This window comes from the organism of the source record quoted next, unplaced genomic scaffold (genome assembly GCF_019419815.1).
Source record: "Pyrus x bretschneideri cultivar Hongxiangsu unplaced genomic scaffold, Pyrus_bretschneideri_v1 Contig34, whole genome shotgun sequence".
NCBI classification, from domain to species: Eukaryota; Viridiplantae; Streptophyta; class Magnoliopsida; order Rosales; family Rosaceae; genus Pyrus; species Pyrus x bretschneideri.
This window is the reverse complement of record NW_025999657.1, coordinates 5,192,963-5,215,463: the sequence shown is the minus strand read 5'-3', so window position 1 is coordinate 5,215,463 and position 22,501 is coordinate 5,192,963. Positions and strand designations below refer to the sequence as shown.

General features: G+C 37.3%; 1 pseudogene; it reads right to left on the bottom strand.

Moving 5' to 3' along the window:
* Positions 1 to 4,238: 4,238 nt before the first annotated feature.
* Positions 4,239 to 5,547, bottom strand: LOC125480590 (annotated as a pseudogene).
* Positions 5,548 to 22,501: the final 16,954 nt, after the last annotated feature.

The window sequence follows — 22,501 nt, the reverse complement described above, 5'->3', positions numbered from 1 at the left end:
ATCATTCAATGCATTTACCAGCAGTGATCGCACCGCAGATGGAACCATTAGAACAAAGAAGATAAAGCAAACCCAAAAGAAAAATGAAGAAGAAGAAGAAGATGATGATGATGAAGAAGGAGGAGAGAGGACGATGTAAAAACCTTGGTAATCTGGTACACAGTGACCCTATGGAAGTTAGAATTGCTGCACGCAGATCTGGTTGATGAACCATAAACCTCGTATCCAATCACCAATCAGCTTACAGAGAAGGCGACAAGACAAGAAAAAGCAAGGCTTTCTTTCGTCACCCTTTAACTTTTTGTTTGTGAAAAATCCCACTGAAGCAGACAAAAAAGGAGCACAGAAAGAAAGGAACAACAGACAGCAAACGAACAAACAAACAAACAAAACAAGAAACAAAGAAAGCAAATCCTTGGGAATTGAACTAACTGATCCCCCCTCCGCCTCCAAACTGCTGTTGTACTTAGTCCGAGAGAGAGAGAGAGAGAGAGATCGGATCCGGAGGAAGTGAAAATAGGGAAGGGAAGGGTGGAGTATAGCTAGGAAAGGAAAAAAGGAGAAGAAAGTAGAGTTAAATAAGAAGGAAGCAAAGCATATATTAACAAACAAAACACATGCCCTAATAATCTTTTATATCCCTCTCCTCAAATGTACATTATCTCTCTCCTTATCTTTTCAGAGTCTCTGTGTGGGATGGTGGATGGGTGGCTTGATTGCTGCAAAAGCTTTGCCCGAGAAAAAAGGGAGGCGCTCAAATGGCTCAAGAAATTGAATAAAATCAATCAATGAATATCGAGAGAGAGAGAGAGAGAGAGAGAGAGAGGGAGGGGGGGTGGTAACCTCCAGAGAGCTTGCCACCCACCAGTGATGGAGACTAGAAGAGAAATTAAAGTTGAGCTTCTTTGACGCTGTCCATCCTATCAATGTGAGAGCGAAAGGAGGAGATTGGAAGGTGAGGATTGGATGGTCTTAAATCTTGAAGAACAATGAAGCACAAAATAACAAAGGGTTTAATTAGTAGTGTCATAAACAAATTAATTGACTATTAGTAATATTGTAGATGATGATGACTGATGATATAAATATATGTGTGGAGATATTTGTAATGAATGGAAGGATGTTTTGGTGGTAACCCCTCTAACCCTCTCCATACCTGGGGAGGCTGTGATGAACTTTCTCTCGCCATAAAGTAACACCTGCCCTAGCTAGTGTACCCATCTCTCTGAGTCTACACCGCGTGATCTGCACGTCCAGTTTAATCATGATACCAAAGTTACCGTCTAGATGATTACCATGAGACTCCGTACTTAAAATGATAAACTTTTCCTAACTTCTAAGTGAGAAAAACTATACTGTATAAACACACATTTTAGCCTTAATTATCTCATCATATATTAAGAAATTTAACTTGTCCAAATGTGTGCCTGTTCTCTTGGTTTTCTTTAAAAGTAAAAAACGGACAAATAAAATAAGCATTGAAAATAACACTCATCCCATATGTGATTACATTCTCTCTTATATTTTAGAACATGCATGCTTGTCAAATGACTTAAAATCAATCTACTGATCATTGCAATTAATGGTTTCTCTTCGTAAAATAACATGTACATGATCATGATAAATATTTAACTTATAAGAATTGCCTCAATATATTAATAACAATATTCAAGTACATGATTTACTTATTACTTGAATGTGATTTTGAAAAAATTTAACATTTATTAGATGAATTATTCACTTTTTCAATAACGATAAACATGTATTAGATAAACAAGCAAAATACAAGGCCATCCCGTTACAAAGGAAAAAAATAATAATTTCACCCAAAAAGTGCGAATAAATTATTGCCACAGCTCGGGAAAGAAAATTTTTTAAGGTTTGGAAAAAGAATTAATAAAATCAAATCAAATATTTTAGTATTATCCTCCATTCACCAACAAGTGCACGCGGACTCTGGTTGGTTGGTACGCAATTGTTTCTACTTTCTACTGTATTTTATTTCTTTATCTGCCCTCATAAACTGGGCCCCACAGACCGACCCTGGATACGACAATAGCGACACCTCTCCAAATACATAATATTAAAAACAAAACGATTAAAATAATTGGCTCCAATTAGCTCGGCTCCGCCACTGCGCCGGTGAATAACGAGCAACGTGACAGCGTGACAGTTGAGTCAGCTGGGTTGTGTTTCTGTGTTTCTGTGCCTGTGGTGGTGGAAGGTGGGCCCAACATATGGAATGATGCCCGGAGTTCAGTACGAGGCGGCTGATTTCCGGCGTGGGCTAGCCCCACGTTCATTAGGTAGTGTTTGGTACGCAGACGGAACGGGATGAAACAGATGTTCTGTATTATGTTTGATACGCGCAGGATGGAACAAGACAGTTGTTTCATCCTGCGTTTGGTAGCGCATACACGAAACGGAACAAAAAAATTAAAATGACGAAAATACCCATGTTTCATCTGTTGTTTGATACAATTTTATGCGCGAAATGGGACAAGACTCCTTTTCCTTTTTTTTTTTAATAAGTTGTTTAAATTTGAACACTATTATCCATTATTTGTTTTTCTTGATCCAAATTTTAATAGGTATATGTTGTGTTCCACGTGCAAACTCCTTTAAAATTTGTAATTTTTAATCTCCTAGTTTTCTACAGCTCCATTCGAATTTTCAGCACAAACCCATCAAATTTTATTATTCAAATTGCAAAACCCACACCCCAATTCAATTTTTAGTCCCTAATTTTGGTCCTTTCAATTGTGGGTTGTTGTTGTTCTGGGAGTTCAGGTTCTGCAAACATTAGAATTGGCCTTGTTTCGAAGGACACCCCTCTAAATATTCCCCATTGCATTGTGTGGCAAACCACACAAGAGCACATGAGAAATGTTGAAAAATATATAAGTTTAATGATCATGCATATCGTAAATGTTTTAGGGTTTAAACATTCAAAACTTAAACAAAGAAAATGAAATATGCAGAACTTAAACATGAAATATCTGAAATCAAACATTCGTCCTGGCTTAAAAAACAAATAATGCCTTGCTAAAGCAATAATGAAAACACTAGAAGTTGATAAAGTTCATCATACAAAAACCACAAATACTAAAACCTCAAATGCTCAAAGGCTCTCCATAAACACTTTAATGAAATCTGACTTCTGTGAGTCATCCAAGGTAGTTCAAATACCCATCAGATCGATATCTTTCACTAACTTCATTGAAATTCTTAGCACATGATCATATGGAAGACCCATGGCTTGAAGCTCAGAAGGTAGTCTAGCTTTCGCTTATCTGAAAGTAAAACTTTCACCTTATTTTTTCATTTCAGTAACAGCTTTATTCCAACCTTCATTGATAACAAATACAATATTTGCATCACCATCATTCCTACTCCTCTTCCTCTTCCTAACAGGTTGAGTTGCACTAGATGTAGCAACAAAAAGAGATGGGGTAGGTGAAGGCGGAGGCATCTCAGAAGTCTCACAATCCTCACTTTCCCAACCCATATTTTTGATTGCATCTGTCGCTGATTCAGCCATACTACTCGTGGCTCGGTCTCTCCCAAACACCGTACATAACCGTGGATACAACGGGAATGGCTTGTTTAGTTTGCAAGATGCATTGAGATGTTTCTACAATAAGAACCCAAAGAAATCAAGGTTAAGACTTCCAAAGCAAGTAATTGATAAAGAATAAGAAACAAAATTTACCTTCACCCACTCCTGTAGTATTTCGTCACTATCCACAACAACACATTTTTTCTCATCATCCCAACCAAATCCAGATGTATTCATCATGTCATATGCAGATGAACACTTTTCTTTCAAACGCTTCAATTTATTTTGTAAATGCTTCGGCTTTATATTAATGCTAGGAATTTGTTCCCTCATCTTGGAGGCAACCGTTACAAAAGTACCAGCCTTAAAACTGTCGGTCTCACACTTAACACCATCAGCAACCATCTCCTTGAGGATGGTAAGTAGTACATCCTCCTCATGATCAATCCAATTACGTGAGGTGGCCACATAATCTATCAAAGAAGCCATATATTACATAAGTAACACAAATAAACATATCAAAGAAGCCATAATATCCAGATAACTCCCAATTACCACATTACAATAACAAACATCTCAATAGTCTTGATGTTATGAATTTTCAAGCCAATTACAACAACTACATTGAGTCCACATCTCAATAAAAGACAATTACAACAACTACCATGTCAACCAATTTTCAAGCCCTGCTTCCTCTCCACTCATCATATATTTCTCTTGCAAGATCATCGTTCGATTGAGTCCATGTCTGACTTGACTCAACGGTTTCAATGTAGGCTAATACTTTGAGTAAATCTTCCCCTATAGGTAATTCATCAAATGCAAGCCTTGCATTTTCCTCAAGATCAACCGCCATATACATTCTGATAAGATTATGAAGTAAACTACATGCGGTGATCATTCGTCCCTGAATCTTGATTGGATAGTGGGAAGGACTTTGTAAGATAGCCCAAAGTCGTTTGAGGAGGCCAAAACATCTCTCAATGACATTTCTAGCACGTGAGTGTTTCATATTAAAATATTCTTCATGATTCCTAGGTGCATGTGAATTATCTTCCCACTCTTGCAAATGGTATCTAGTGCCTCTATACGGTGCCAGAAAACCCTCACCATTCGTGTATCCGGAATCAACCAAATAGTATGTACCTATATTAGTTGATAATAAATTTTAGTTGTTGGCCAACAAAGGTAAGGAAAAATACTAGGTGCTTATCTATCTTACCAGTTGGGACCTTGAGGCCATTAGCTCTAGTAACAGCGTCACCAAGAACTCTCAAATCAGTATCTGATCCCTCCCAACCGAATAACACATATTCGAATTTGAGGTCATCTGTACATACGCCTAACACATTAGTTGCTATATGACCCTTCCTTGTTCTATATCTTGGTCTATCGACATCAGGCACAATGACCCCTATGTATGTTCCATCTAGTGCTCCTAAGCAACCCTAGACAAAAGAAAAACTTATATTAATTAGCAACTACAAATAATTATGTTCTTAATGATTTTACTATGATGACTACCTTAAAGCATTTCCATCTCGATTTCGTGCAATCCTCTAGGATAAGGGTTGGTTTTGCAAACAACACATCTCTCACAAATTGAGCAACGCACACAATACTCTACAGACATACCGACTAATAGTTTAACCAGACCTAATGAATCTAACTTGCATTGACCTATTTTTATTGTGGTGGGCTAATATGTTAACAAAAGTAGCTACTTACTCCTCTATTGTAACATGACCATCATCTACCAATCCACCACGAGTTTGTAGTAAATCACATAAAATTGCAAATGCATTCCTATCCATTCGCAACTCCCACAAACAGTTATTATCACTCAATTGCGCGATACTATTTATTTCCTTTCTCCTAACATGAAGTCTAACAAATGTCCTCTGCTTTAAACTAGCTATTTCCCGTTGTCTCCTTTGTTGTTGTCTATACCTCAACAATTGTGCATTCATAGTAAAGACTTGTGCCATTATAATCCAAACGTTCAAAAGAACAAAGAATTGAGTCTCATATTCATCCATACCTTCACATGCAAAAAAACAACACATGAATGAGTGGAGCATCAACATACGCTAGATTCATTTTAGATACTTGGATTTGGTAAAATTAATGATAAGAGTTTTACTCCAAATTCATTTTGTTTTTTGGCTGAATTGAAATAGAAACTCATGTGCAAATATTTTATTTTGGAATTGTGAACGAAACCGTATTTTGGGAACAAATCAAAATCTAAACCAAGTATCCAAATTCACATTCTCAAACAAGAAAAAGAGGCAATTGAGATATTAAACAACACGAACAGACTCCCTCCAATGAAAAAAATTGAAAGTTGCATAAATAAAAAAAACACTAAGAAATGGACATCTGACAGTGACAAGTCCAAAATAAATACACGAGGTTGAGCTACAAAAGGAAATTAAGCAAACACATACAAGAGCCAACACGAAAAAAATCCTAGAAACCATCACAGAGCAAAGACAGCAGGTATATAAACTTGAAAGTGATTTTAAGAAAGAATCAATCACACAGGCTAAATGTTAGTCTATTGAAGACTCATCAAATTGTGGAGGTAGTAATGATAATATAATGTATAATAAAAACCAAGGCCCAACAACCTATACAACGCAAACTAAATGCAACCTACTACTTATCTGTCTTCTATAGCTGACAGATTAGAACACATAAACCAACAACTGTTAAAAGATTTAGTAATAAGCAACCTAGTTCATGCAAACTACAGCATAGAATAGGTGTATATGGAGTTACCAAAACTGGATAAGCGAATTTGACTCCTTCAAAAACAGTCCTAAATAAAGGCTTGGACCATTTTTTAACAAAATACTTTGATGAAAGCAAAATTCGAATGAGAGCAATCACATGTAGATAGAGAGGATTCTCTTTACATCAAACCCCAAACCATCTGATTCATGCAGCTGGGATTTCTATTCCATGGAATGGTAAAATGCCAAACCTAGATCAACAACAAAAATCTCTGTTTCCTCACTTAACATATATGGAGAAAACTTCTTATGGACAGATAAAACTTGGTTTCAATGGGACTAAAAATTCACCATGCATAAAAGTGAATATTAATTTTATAACCATAAAATGAATCAAAAGCAGCGCTGGCCACAGAGAACATTAACTTGGAAAAGGGAATTGATAACTGAGCTTTAGTTGGAACACATGAATCATGGGTGTATATAACGAGGGAAACATAACTGGGGCAATTCATATCTGCATGATCCTGCATGACCCCCATCCTAAACATGTATAACATTCCAAACCCAAACTATGCCAATATCTATAACAAATAAAAAGTACCCATCTATTGAAAGGAAGACAATAGAAGGGTAGATGGAGTGAAACCTTGAGCAATTTGAGCACGCCGTTTTTCTTTGGTTGACTCTTGATAAGCCTGTTATAGATAACAAACCTTTAAGTTTCTGTGAACAAATAAGATCTTACACAGAGAACAAATAAGATACTAATAATAGAGAACAAATTAGATCTTACAAAGAACAAATAAAAAACATTTGAACAATTGGTTTTCATTGTAATGCCATCAAATTACAAAGAAATTCAGTAGAATCAGGAGAGGCTCGAGGATTTGGCAAAATGGAAAGCTCAGTCTGAGCAAAACTTGAAAGTGATTTATATCACATCTGTAATTACAATGGCATAAAATCAACAACGACATTTTCAGCAACCTTCCTCAAGTACGTGGAAATTTCCTGATCTCTCGTAAAATTCCTTAAAAATATTCACGGTCAAATGAACCGTGGTTTACAAGTCGAAAACACAAATTTCCTAGAAAAAAAAAACACAGCAAGAAAGGTTCTTGGAAGGGTATGCAAGTATATAAACTTGAAAGTGATTTTCTTTTCTACAGGACAATTTTGAGGAATTACAAATGTTGAATAATATGCAAGGACCAAAGCAAATCGAACCAACCAAAGAAGACCAAAACAGGTAGTGGAAATTACAAATGTTTTGCATATTAACTAGGTGTTAATGAAATCAAAACAAGCAATTCAGAAAAGAATAATAATGCCACTTCAAATTTAAGTCAAAATTAAGACCTCCTGGAAGCAATTTTGTTTTTATTTTTTTATTTTACAAAGAAAGAGAGATTGAGAGCTTCACAAAAACAGATCGAACCTGGAACGGAGATGCAGAGCTGAAGATGCTACACGGAATAGGATAAGGAGGAAAGTTCGCAGAGCTGCTACATGGAAGAATTGCGAAGGGGAGATGCAGAGGTGCTACACGGAAGAGGATGGGGAGGAAGGTTGCGAAGGGGAGATACAGGGGTGAAGAGGTTACAAAGAAGAAGATGAGGAGGAAGGTTGCGAAGGGGAGATGTAGAGGTGAAGAGGTTCAGGAGCTGAGAAGAAGAGAAGATAGTTTTTAGGGTTTGTTGTATGATTTTGATGATGTAAATTTTGAAAAAGACAAGGGTATTTTTTTTATAAAATGTTATAAATTTGTGTCCCACAGTCTTGGAACAAGCCGTTCTAGGGGGGAGGCGAAACGAAAAATCATCCAAAACTTGTCTATGGAACAGCGTGTTCCACTCGTTTTAGGAGCACCAAACGTGGGACGGAACGCCTCGTCCCACTCTGTTCCGTCCCATCCCACGTACCAAACACGACCTTAGGCTTACGATTTATGCTTCTGGGACCTACTCCCGTTCTGGGCCTACTGTGGATGGACCCACTTTCTCTCTTTTTGGTAAGATAAAGCTTGCGCGTTGCCTACTGACACATATAATCGTTCCCGCTCAAGAATAAGAATGATTCTCTCATTATAATACACAAGGATATCTCAAACATTTGTTTGATTCAATTGTAAGTGAAAGGTGTTAGGTTCAATTATCGTTAAAGGAAGATTTGAACCACAATATTAAGACTCGTTCATTATAAGATTTAATCCACTCTTCCTCCCTTTAAAGAAGATCGAACCAACCAAAGCAGACCAAAACAGGTAGTGGAAATTACAAATGTTTTGCATATTAACTAGGTGGTAACGAAATCGAAACAAGCAAATCAAAAAAGAATAATAATGCCACTTCAAATTTACATCAAAATTAGGACCTCCTGGAAGCAATTTTGTTTTTTTTTTTCTACAAAGAAAGAGAGATCGAGAGCTACACAAAAACAGATGGAACCTGGAACGGAGATGCAGAGCTAAAGATGCTACATAGAAGAGGATGAGGAGGAAGGTTCGCAAAGCTGCTACACGGAAGAGTTGCGAACGGGAGATGCAGAGCTGCTACACAGAAGAGGATAAGGAGGAAGGTTGCGAAGGGGAGATGCAGGGGTGAAGAGGCTACACGGAAGAAGATGAGGATGAAGGTTGCGAAGGGGAGATGCAGAGGTGAAGAGGTTCAGTGGCTGAGAAGAAGAGAAGATAGTTTTTAGGGTTTGTTGTATGATTTTGATGATGTAAATTTTGAAAAAGACAAGGGGTGTTTTTGTCTTAAAATGTTATAAATTTGTGTCCCATGGACATGGAACAAGCCGTTCCATGGGGGGGGTGGCGGAACGAAAAATCATCCAAAACTTGTCCCGTGGAACATCGCGTTCCACTCATTTTAGGCGCACCAAATGTGGGACGGAACACCTCGTCCCACTCCGTTCCGTCCCGTCCCACGTACCAAACGCAATCTTAGGCTTACGATTTATGCTTCTGGGACCCACTCCCGTTATCCCGTTTTGGGCCTACTGTGGATGGACCCACTTTCTCTCTTTTTTGTAAGACGAAGCTTACGCGTTGCCTACTGACACATATAACCGTTCCTGCTCAATAATAAGAATGATTCTCTCTTTATAATACACAAGGATATCTCAAACATTTGTTTGATTCAATTGTAAGTGAAAGGTGTTAGGTTCAATTATCGTTAAAGGAAGATTTGAACCACAATATTAAGACTCGTTCATTATAAGATTTAATCCACTCTTCCTCCCTTTAATATAAATAATATCATTTATTAAAAAAAAATTACCCGTAAACACTTGTTTTATTTTTTTTTATGGAGCAAACACTTGTTATCATTGACCTTTCTTGGTCCTTTAAATATTTTTTTGTTTAAAGTAATAAAAATTACCTTTTTTTATGGTAATGACAATCACAATTACTTTTAGAAGAAGAAGAAGCCTATGAATTTGATCTGAACGAAACGTCCTTTATTTATAGAGGTGAATAAGATGTGGGGGAATATGATTTCAATAAAAAAAACTACCTAGTATTACGGTTAAGGAATACTTCTTGTCATTTATAGGGAGAAATATTGAGTTCTAATCTCATGAACTAAAAGTTCGATACTAATTTAATTGGGAAGCCCAAATAAGGCATTCTTGAACATCTATCTCAACTCCGTATAATGGTGCATCTCATCTTGTTATCTGTCAATTGTACTCCAAACAAGTTCGTATAGCTGCCACTTGCATTTATAGAAGTACCGAACCTTGTGAAGCATGCCAGATATGTGATAGAAGTAACCGTTAAGCATACAAGCTAATAATGCAGAAATGTAATGTACATCAAGAACAGAGTTTCAGAGAAAGAAAGACAGAGTGAATCAAGAAAGAGAAAGCTGTATATTTCACTTAATGAAGAAGAAGATACAATTGGTTCACTTTATACAAAGATAGCTCTCAACAGACTTAGCTATTCTAACTACCTTCATAACAACCAATGCTATCTGTTTATACCAGACTAACAGACAATCCTAACATCTAGTGACACTTGTCTCATTCTCATACACCTAACATGCCCCCTCAAGCTCATGTTTGAAGGAACCAAGCATGAGATTGGACCAATGGGTTTGAACCAGTGGTGCACTTAATCCCCTTGTAACGATATCTGCAAATTGGAGAGTGGAGTATCAGGTCACTGCTGCATAAAGACTCTGCAATAAGAAAACCTGCTGCATAAAGACTCTGCAATAAGAAAACCTTCCTAGCATTTATAGCTTGTATTTTACAATGTACAGGTGTTCTTGTTTGAGTTGTCACAGGAATTTTGTGTTTACAATGTGAATGTCATCGACATAAAGTAATAAAATGATAACCATGGAATCTGTGAGCTGAACAAATAGAGAAGAATTTGATTGTGGTTGCTAAATTCCCAAGCCAAAAACATGAGTAGTGAAACATTCAATCTAGGCCTGTGGAGTATGTTTTAAACCATATAAAGACTTGTGCAAGCGACAAACCAAATGAGGGGAAGTAGATTTGACAATGCCAAGGGGTTGTTGTACGTACACAATTCCTTATAAAGAAAGCCATGAAGGAGGGCATTCTTAATGTCTAACTGTCTAATTGTCCAACCAAAATTAGCAACAAGGGAAATAACAAGTTGTATAGTAGTGTGCTTAACAACCAGACTAAAAGTTTCATCATAATCCACTTCTTGCTCTTGCAAATATCCTTTGGCAACTAATCGGCCATTGTGTCTAGAAATTGAACTATCAACGTTCTTCTTAATTTTAAAAATCCATTTACAACCGACTAAGCTCTTTGAAGCAAATATCCTTTGGTATTCTTCCTGCATTGCTTTATACCATTCATGAACTTTCATGGCATGTCGATATGTCTTGGGTTCAACAAAAGTAGGACCAGGAGGAACTGAGGCATGAAGTACATATTTCTTGGTAACTCCCGACTTTGCTCGGGTGAACATAGGACGATGACTGAGGAATTAAAGTAGTGAATGCAGAAGACAAGGAAGCACCAAAATGATTCTCCTTAACAGTATAATTAATTGGAGGCGGTGAATCTAGTTGGACTGTAGAAGGAATACTACAACTAGTATGGATGGAAGAAGCAGTTGTATAATATACCACTCTTGAAGTATCATGAGACTGCATAGGTATAGAAGGAGTTAAATTTGTAGCCTTGGAGCAGTAGATAAAAGAGTAATATGAGTGAAAAATGAACTAGGACTGGTCCATGATCAATGGCGCTAATCAATGCAAAAGAAAACACCCCATTATAAAAAAAAATTACATGCCTTGATACATGAATCAAGGAGATAGAGAGCAAAGAGAGAGAACTTTTTTTCTATTAAGAATCAGTTGTCACAAAACTCAGCCTTTTCGGACAGTATTTATAGCTCATTACATAGAAAAAACTCAACCAATTGATCTCACGAATTAAATTGTACTTACAATAATTGAACAAACTAAAGAAAGCACATCAACTCACTAATGTGGCACTACTGCTATTTATTACACATTACATTATCTGGAGCTATGTCAACTTACCCATTGTATGCTTTGCCTTAAATGATGCCAAAATTCCTTATCAAACATGATGTCGATTGTTATGCCCAATTCAGTGTCAACTGTGATGCCTCTTGCTAGACTCAGTGATACTAGCCCGAAATCCACCTTCTGAAAATCAAGAGATTTCGGTCCATTATAGAAAGAATTGGGAAAGACAAAAAGATCATTTGTATTGAGTTATATCATTTCAGTACATTGACAATTTTTTGCTAGCTTAGATGATATTGGGTAAGGAGTGAGATGATAATCGACAATGCATTTGCATATGTAGTAGCTATTGAAATCATGCAGAGTGATGACATTGAACCCGTTCCGTTGATAAATATCAACATCGAATAGATTGGTCAAACTGAATACAAGCAATCCAGGTTGAAGTTGATTTGCTTGTGCAAGGTGTTCAGGCTCATAGTTCCTACACTGCCACATGTGAAGATCTTTAGCCACATGTGGGTTTTCTTAAGAAAATGTAAGTAGTGGAACGAAATTGTGCGATACAAAGAACACCTTGTTGGTCACATAATTTTAGCACCCTAGAATTGACTACGAGGAAACGTATTCGCTAGTTGTGGTTGTGATAACATTATGTTACCTTATTAGTTTGGTAGTTTCCAAGAAAATTGAACATCTAGCTCATGGACATTGTACCGTATATCTTTATGGGGATCTTAATACAAAAATCTATATGAAAGTTCCAAAAGGACTTCCATTGACTTGATCAAATAGTTCTAGACCACGGAATACCATTCGATTAGATTGAGCCGTTCACTCTACGGATTGAAGCCAATTCAGATGAATGTGGTATAACCGTCTAAGTGAGTATTTGACTAGTCATGGATATTTGGACAACAAACTATGTCGTTGTGCGTCCTTTAAGAAGTTACATTTCAAATTTGCAATTGTTGCAGTTTATGTCAATGACATGAACCTTATCCAAACTCCAAAAGAGCTCGAGAGAATCGCCACATACCTGAATGTCAAGCATTGTTCGATGGTATTCTTGTCCATCAATCAAACAACACCCAAAAGGTTTTGTGTCATTTTAATGAAGATAAAGTGAAGCATTTAAGTAATCATATGGTTGTCTGAAAGCTAGATGAAAAACGAGATCCTTTCAGTTCTAAAGACGATGAGGAAAAGGTCTTGGAACTAGAAGTTCTTTACCCTAGTGCAATCGGCGCATTATTGTACTTAGTTTAGTGCACTAGATCGGTCTCCTTCACTATTAATCTTTTAGCGAGATATGGCAATGCACCCACACAAAGACATTGGACTAGTGTAAACGACATCTTCCGTTACCTCAAAGGTACGATGGATATAGGTTTGTTTTATCCTTACAAATCCTTGAGTGAAGCTGTCGTGCTCCCCGATTCTCGGGTCGATTTGCCTTGTTGATTATGCTGACGTAGGGTACTTGTCTAACCTGCACAAGGCACGTTCTCAAATGGGTTACATCTTACAGTTAGACACACCACAATATCTTGGAGATCAACCAAACAGGCTTTAGTTGTGACTTTTTTGAACAATGTGGAAATTCTAGCCTTACATGAAGCCATTCAGGAGTGATTTTGGTCAAGGGCAGTAACGAGACATAGTCGAAGCATTTGCGGACTTTCTTCCGTCCTTAATGTCCCTACAACAATTTATGAAGATAACATAGCATGTATTGAACGACTCAAGAAGGGATACAACAAAGGAGACAACACCAAGCATATTGTGCCAAAGTTCTTTTTCTCTCATCAGCAACAAGAACATTAGAATATTGAAGTCAAATAAATTCTTTCCCAAGACAACCTAGTTGACCTTTTCACTAAAGTTATTATTGAAGTCTACTTTTCATAAACTTGGTCAAGGGATTGGTACGTATGTGTAAAGTTTCTGAACTGTAACATTGTTAGTTCACTTTAAGTATTCCGAAGTATACTCACCCTTGTGTACGTCCTATAGGTGTTTAAATTGGCTTGGCCTTGCATTCAACTCATCTTTTTCCTTAAACTGTGGGCTTTTTTTTTTTTTTCTTCTTTTTTCCCCATATTAGGTTTTACCATAGCCGGGTTTTTGAGACTTATTTCCATATGCAAGTTCATTTTGTTTAACATTAGCGTGTTCCCAAATTAGCGCCAACAAGTCTACTTCCCCAACTTTGCCGAATCTAATGTTACATCTACTTGAATACATACACAATCAAGGGGGGAGTGTTATGAATATTATTTAATATGTGATTATGTAAATCCTAATTAGATTTGGATTCCAGATTATCATTAATCTAGTGATTCATTCCCTATAGGATATACTTACTTGGAGGACAAATTATTCTTTCATTTTGGTTTTACTATAAATAAAGGCACTGGTATAGAGAGAATCACACAATCCCGAAAACATTGTACAATTTCCCCACTTTCCTTATTGGTGCCGCACCCTCTTTCTCAAATAATATAGGCTACAACAATAATGTCATTTTTGAAATAACAATAACACTACCCTTTAAATCATCCTAATTACTCAGGCGATCTAAACATTGCTTTTTTCCTGTATATCGGCCGGGTCCTTCGCATTGAGTTAGGGCCTTAGGGTAAAGGGAATATATCATAAAATAATTAGGTGGAAACAGATTAAGCTTTGCTTAATAGTAACAAGTGAACAAGCGAAGGAACTTGAACCCAAAAAAAAAAAAAAAAAAAAAAACGCAATAGGAAAAAAGAAGTGGAGGAAAAGTCTCACACGTGATCCTAGTGTCATCTTTGGACCCCAAACCACCATGCATGCGTGGCAGTTGAGTGTGGTAAAAAGTTTAACTCCAATGCAAAACTAGCTCATTAATTACTCTTCTTGATCGATCATGATAGATTTATGTAAGCTCTAATTAAGTTTATAATGGCACCACTTAACCACAAGAAAAGGTATATAGAGTTCGTTTTGATGTACTTTTAAAATAAATGAAAGCACTTTTGGTGAAAATATTTTTAGAATCAATCTTCAGTAAAAATGCTAGTAAATCTTAGAAAATCACTTAAAGTGTTTCTTTGAAGAAACACATAACTGGTGCTACTTGTAGAAAGCACTTCAAGGCTTTTGGAACAAAAAACTTTTTTTTTCTCTAAAAACACTTTTAGTCATTTTAAAAACACATACAAAAGAGTCCATAATCTCATCCACAAACTCAATCATATACATAGTGCAGCACTTAATTGTTTCGTTTCATTTGTAATAATCAAAATCAATACTTTATTAGTAGCTCAAAGTTTTAATTTGAAGAGATAACCTTTTAATTAATCTATGTTGTACATGAATAAGGACCAACTCGAGGAGCTATGGGTGAAGCCATTGTTGGCCTGGCATCGAAGAGGGTAATTGGCGGGTGAGGGCGGCGGTGGGAAGTGGGTTCTGGTTTTGGTAGTGAAGGAAGGTTAGGGGAGACAGGTAGGGAAGAAGGGTGAGGGTGATGGGTTTGTAAGGAATGGGTCCCACATTTTAAAATAAAAATATTTAAATTGATTTTATTTTTAATTTTTTATCCCAGTTGGGCTAGGGAGTGGACCTCACCTGAAGCCAAGTCAGCATTTAATAGAAAAATTAACAAAAAAACTAACGGAGGTCTGACATTGCAACAAATTCGTAAAATGAGGTATGGCATTGTAATTCTTAAAACATGAGGTATGAGATTGTGATTACCCATAGTTGAGGTAGTTTTATGTAATTTATCCTAAAATTTGTACTTTAGCAGTTAGCAACTTATTAGCATTAATAACACTAGCCTTCATGCACGCGCTCATGCGTGTGCAAAAGGCATTTTTGAATCACGACGTACTACGCGCTACTTAAATGAATAATCTAAAATCATGCTAGAAGAAACCCCTCATAAACTAATTAAAGCAGTTAAATCCACATAATAAAATTGGTCTCAATTGAATTTATATTAAGAATAGAGAAAATAATATTTAATAAACAACTGATTGAATCACATTATTGCTAGCCTATTGTGAGGCTAAGCCCACCCCTACCCCTTTGTGTAGATAATATCGTTTGTTCAAAAAAAAAATATAATTTGACAACTAATTTAATCACATTATTATCCACGTGGGAAATACCTTTTTTTATAACCGGCATTACACGCATTTTAAGATGTTTTGAACATGTTTAAAAACAAAGAAAATAATATTTAACGAACAACTGATTGAATCACATTATTGCTAACCTATTATGTGGTAATAATTATTTTAATAAAAAAAAACTGTACAAAAAATTTAATTAATAAAAAATTGGGAAAATTAGAATCTCCTGCACTTTTCTAATACTCTTTAGATTAACATTGGTTCTATTTTGAAATTTGATTAGGAAGCCTAAACAATAGCCAAGTCAGCTTTTTTATATTTATTTAGATTACATGTAATTATTCTATTTTTATAATTTAAAATGTTAATTATTAAATTCCATATGTATCCTTTTAGGTTGATATATTTTTATACGTGGCCTTTTCTTAGGAAGCCAGTTTCTTCTCCCATGTTAGAATTCTGTGATCCTCATTTTTGAATTTTGAATGGACTTATCCATTTCAATTAGTGGTTGTTTTCACTATTTTATATTGATATCATGTGAGATAATTAGATGTATTCTCTATTTTTGAAGGCTTGAGGCTGGTACGTTTAGATAATATATTTAAATGTACTGAATATGTACCAAGAAGATATATAAAGTAACGCACCATATATGTTTTTTTTTAAAATAAATATAAACGTACCAAAATAATATATAAATGTACCAAATACATACAAAAAAGAAATATGAACGTAACAAATACGTACCAAGAAGATATATAAAGTAATGTACCAAATATGTGACAGCTCGCGCCGAATTATTTTTATCGACGGTATGAAATGTCTAATTTGCCCTTGGACGTTGAGACGTGTTATGTGTGATAAGTTTTTGGTTGTGGTCCAATTCCTAGTTTTCCTAAACTTTTGGAACTATTTAGGATTTAGGTTTTAATTTTCTTTGTTTTGGTTGGCTGCAAACTAGACCACACACACACTCACACACCCAAGCATCCCGTTGACACACTCTCTTTCCTTCTCTCGACTTCCATCCATTGTCCGTACAAGTTGTACGGTCACTCTTTGAACTCAGCTCTCAAACCACGAATCAACGTCAAGAAGGTTGCTTTTGAGTTCTTTACAAGCTCAAGAACCCATTGATACCTTTGGTTGGACGTGAAGTCTTCGTTTTCCTGAGAAACCAAGAACCTTGATTTGGAGTACTATTCATGCACTTGTGATCATGAAGTTTTCAAGGAGTTTTAAAATTATAGGGAGCCTTAAAACGTCTTCATGAAGCTCGGGCAGTAATTTTGAAGTGATTTGGACGTCGGGAAGCCCAGGTTTAGCGAGTTGCAAGTCTGGCATGAATATCGAAGGCTTTTTCAGGTGACTTTCCATTGGTTTTAGGTCCCCCAAAGTGGTATGATTATGTTCTTCTCATTGTAAGCTTCATTTTGGTACAAATTTCATGGAATTTGGTTGAGAAATGAAGAAGATATTGAAGTTCTAAGTTTTTCCAGTTTCTGGCGACGCAGACGGCGGCCGGCTGCGGCTCCAGCAAGCATCACCGAAGAAGACGAAGAATATTCCGTCAACTTTGATGGAATATATTAATGGCGTCAGGTATATACAACGGGATATTACGTTTTTGGACAGAATATTCCCTAACACCGTTAGGGTTTCCGTACTTGTGCCAGGCACGTTCTTGCGCGTGGCCAGAGCGTGGGTGGTCGGAAAATTTTTCTAAAAATATGGGGATGTTCATGGTGTTGAGTAGATCATGTTGGTATATTCGAACACCCCATTTGAGCAATATATGAGAAGTTATTAGCTAGTTTCATTTATGTGCTTTAAATTAACGTTTATATAGTTGTTTCGCATATAGGTGAGACTAGGATGAGCGCAGTCAATCGAGGCTTGGGGGCTACGACCCTTCCACATACCAATGAGTGGACTTTTGGTTTTCCGTATATACTTATACACTTGAGATTTTTCCCAAAAAATCGATTTAAATAAAATTATGTTTGAAATGCCATGCCAATTGATTTATGCTTAGACTATGAATTTGTATGATATGTGCATATTGTGATTTGACGCGGTGGATGCTCAGGTAAGTACCAGGTGAGTTGTAGATTGTTTATGTGAATTGATGATTATGTGAGATGTGTTGAAAGCTCATAAACTTACACCCCGGTGTTAGTACTCCCGTCCAGAGATAGGGTACAGTCCTCCACGTGATGTTCACCTCCCACACCATATGCTCATCTTGGATCCAAGTTAGGTGCATAGTCCTGTCGTATAGACCACTATAGGTTGTTCCGACTCGTAGGTGACCCGCAATTATTTGCACAGTCTTCACGTGATCGTAGCACTTGAGCGTATTTATTTACACCCAGTCCTGTTGTACAGACCACTTTAGGTGGTTCTGACTTGTGTGCAGGTATATCTGTTGAGATATCGATTTGAGCCATACAGGTCACGTTAGGTGACTCCGACTAGATGGATGAGCTCTAGATTCAGCCGTACAAGTCACGTTAGGTGACTCCGGCTGACATATCATTTGTATTGATTTATATCACCTGACTTACATATATTTTTATGCTGCAATAATTGACATGGCATATTGGTGAATTTTGCTAATTTGAGCACGGTTGTGATATATATATATATATAGATATATATATATATATATATATATTCTATTTTCTGGAAATTATACATGTTTTACAGGGGTTAGAACTTTTGAGAAATGAAATGATTTTGAAAAGCTTTGTTTTTGCACACTCGCACTTTTTGTTTTGCACCCCTCCAGGTTCTAGTTAAGAGTGCTTTTTGGTGGCTTGCGAGGAATCCACGGTAGCTCGGACATCTTTGGGTGTTGTATAATTAGTATATGTCTTGTCGGACTGCACCTAGGTTATTTATGCTCTGGTTGTGTATTTCACACTTAATCTCGCACTAGCACCTTTTCTTAGCTAGTATTGCTGGTAATTTGGTTTTTATTTATCCGTATTTCTCTATATCAATATTGCTTCTGCACTGTGCACATGGCTACATCATCCTCACAACGGCCAGCACGCCTTGATTTCGGTCGGGGTGTGTCAGTTTGGTATCAGAGCCTAGGTTTGGCAGTCCTGCATATTTTGTGAATATTCTAATTATTTTGGTGTCTTCTGTCAGAATTATATCGCCTCGTAGAGAGCCACGTCATTCAGCTGAGCCTAGTTTCCCCAATATAGCTCAGTTAGGGGAAGCTATTGCTACTATTATTCAGTCTGCGCTTCGCCTTCTTCAAAGGACACCCTTGGAGACTATGTATAATTTAAAGTTGGCTAAGTTTGAGGGTAATGAAGTTCATGAAGGGGTAGAGCGGTGCTCGACCATCTTGAAAAAACTTCCTGAGTGTTGCAGAGTCAAGGGAATCTTCCTTATGAAAGGTGGGTCGAGATGACTACATGGTTTTTAGGTAAAGAACCAGCATCCTGGTGGAAACATGAGGCATATCCGATGACACCAGAGGAAGCAGCTGACTGGGAAGTGTTTAAGTAGTTGTTTTAGAAAAGGTTTATTCCCCCTGATTATATTGATCGCAAGAAGCAAGAATTTACTCAATTGAGACATGGGAAGATGACGGCGAATGAGTATTACAGGAGATTCACTGATTTGTCTCGCTATGATCCGGAAGTTGCTGCTAATCCGGTTGAGATGCTTCGTCGTTTTAGATTGGGTACTAAGAAGAAGTGGCGTTCTATGGCGACCACTACTCATTGTGCTTCTTACCAGGAGTTCTGTGAGATTTTGCTGAGGATTGAGGATTCAGATAATATGTCTAGTGAGAGTGAGGAAGAAGAAAAGGATGGCAATCAGAAGAAAGATGATAAAGGTAAAGGTCAAGCATCTTAAGGACCTCGTAAGGCTTAGAGCTTTAAGCGAAGTGGAGCTAGTTCCAGTTCTTCCAGCAGGGGTTTTAGTGCCATTGGTTAGGGAAGAGGTGGTATGTTTTCTAGGGGTCCTAGATTCTAGAAACATGGGGATGCTAGTAGAGGAAGGGCTCTATTGTGCCGTAGATGTAACAATAGGCATTTCGGAGAGTGTATACGGGGCAACAGTGGATGTTTTACTTGTAGGCAGATGGGACATAGAACTATAAGTTGTCCTCAAAATCAGCAGAGACCCCAGCAACCTTCCTTGCCACCACCAGTGTCGATCCATCAAGTTCCAGGGTCTGGTAGTTATGGTCAGATGGGTCATGGTGGTGCTTACCATTATCAGGGTGACGTAGTTTCTTATGCTTCAAGGCAGTATCAATATTCCCAAGATCCTTATTACCAGAGTGGTTATCCTTAGTATTCTGGAAGTTATATGTCGTATCCTCCCATTCCAACATGTGGATCTCAATGGTAGTAAGGAGGATAGCCCTAGCAAGGAGAGATTGCTTCTAGTAGTGCAGGATTTTCAAGGCAGTCTAGTCAGCCTAGTCAGGGGCGAGGTGTGCAGGGTCGAGGTGGTCAGACTAAAAGATGTCATGATGAACGACAGCAAACCCAGGGACGTATCCATAATATAACGCTGCAGGATGCTCAGAATAATCCTGACTTAATCATGGGTACGTTAAATATTCTTGGCCACTTTGCTAGAGTGTTTATTGATTGTGGTGCTACACATTTTGTAATTTCTCATACATTTGCTTAAGTAACGCAACCTCATCCTACACTTGTAGGGTATGATTTAGAGTTTGCTATGCCTAGAGGGGAGAGATGTTATGTTGATTGTGTATATCCAGGATGTCTAGTGATGGTGGAGGATATAGTTATGCCAGCTAACCTTATTCCGTTAGATATTGTTGATTTTGATGTGATTTTGGGCACATATTGGTTGTATTATAATCGTGCCAATATAGATTGCTATGGGAAAACAGTTACTTTCCATCGTCCTGGATTACCTAAGGTTACTTTTGTGGGTGAGCAGAGTGGGGTGAGGCATGGCGTTATTTCCACTGTGAGAGCAAAAAGATTATTATCAAAAGGTTGCCAGGGATATTTAGCTCATATGGTGTTGAATGATGTTGCTCCTAGTAGTGTGGAGGATGTGCGAGTAGTCAGGTATTTTCCTGACGTATTCCTTGATGATTTACCTGGATTGCCGCCAGACCGAGACGTAGAGTTCACTATTGATTTGCTTCCAGGTACGGATCCTATATCTTTGACTCCTTATCGAATGGCTCCTGTTGAATTGAGGGAATTGAAAATCCAGTTGCAGGAATTAGTTGATAACGGTTTTATTCGGCCTAGTACTTCACCCTGGGGAGCTCTAGTGTTATTTGTGAGGAAGAAAGATTGGACTTTGAGGCTATGCATTGATTATAGGCAATTAAATCAGGTAACAATTAAAAATCGTTATCCATTGCCACGTATAGATGATTTGTTTGATCAGCTTCGAGGTGCCTGTGTATTTTCTAAGATTGATTTGAGGTCTGGTTATTACCAGTTGAAGATCAGCAGTGAGTATGTCCCTAAGACAACTTTCAGGACTCATTATGGTCATTATGAGTTTTTGGTGATGCCATTTGGATTAACGAATGCACCAACAACTTTTATGGATTTGATGAATCGAGTATTCCAGCCATATTTAGACAGGTTTGTCATTTTCTTTATTAACGATATTCTAGTATACTCTAAGTCTAAATCAGAGCATATTCGACATCTCACTTTGGTGTTGAAGAGATTGAGGGAACACCAATTGTATGCTAAGTTTAGCAAATGCCAATTTTGGTTAGATCAAGTAGCATTTTTGGGACATGTCATATCTGCTCAAGGTATTCAAGTGGATCCTCAAAAGATAGTAGCGATGGAGAATTGGGAACAACCTCGAACCTTCACTAAGGTATGGAGTTTTCTTAGCTTAGCAGGATATTACAGACGGTTCGTTAAAGATTTTTGAGTCGTTGCTTTGCCACCGACGAGGTTGACTAGAAAAGAGGTTAAATTTGAGTGGGATGATAATTGTGAGCAGAGTTTCCAGCAATTGAAGTATTATCTCACTCATGCACCTGTTTTAGCACTCCCACATGATAGTGGTAATTTTGAGGTCTACGGTGATATTTCCTTGAATGGTCTGGGATGTGTGCTGATGCAACATGGTAGGGTGATTGCTTATGCTTCACGACAATTAAAGCCTTATAAGAGGAATTACCCTAAACATGATTTGGAGGTAGCAGCCATTATCTTTGCCCTGAAGATTTTGGAGACATTATCTTTATGGAGAAAAATGTAAGATTTTTATGGATCATAAGAGTCTTCAATATCTTTTCACTCAAAGGGATCTTAATCTTCGACAGCGGACATGGTTGGAACTACTTAGTGATTATGATTGCACGATTGACTATCACCCTGGTCGTGCAAATGTGGTAGCTGATGCACTTAGCAGAAATTCTCAAGGCCATATTAACACTTTGTATGCTTGTCATGTTCCTCTTCTGGCAGACTTGAGATCAACTGGAGTGAAGTTAGGGGTAGAAGCATGAGAAGAAGCCTTACTTGCTAATTTCCAAGTTAGACTAATTTTAATTGATCGAGTGCTTAAGGCTCAGATGGATGATGTAGA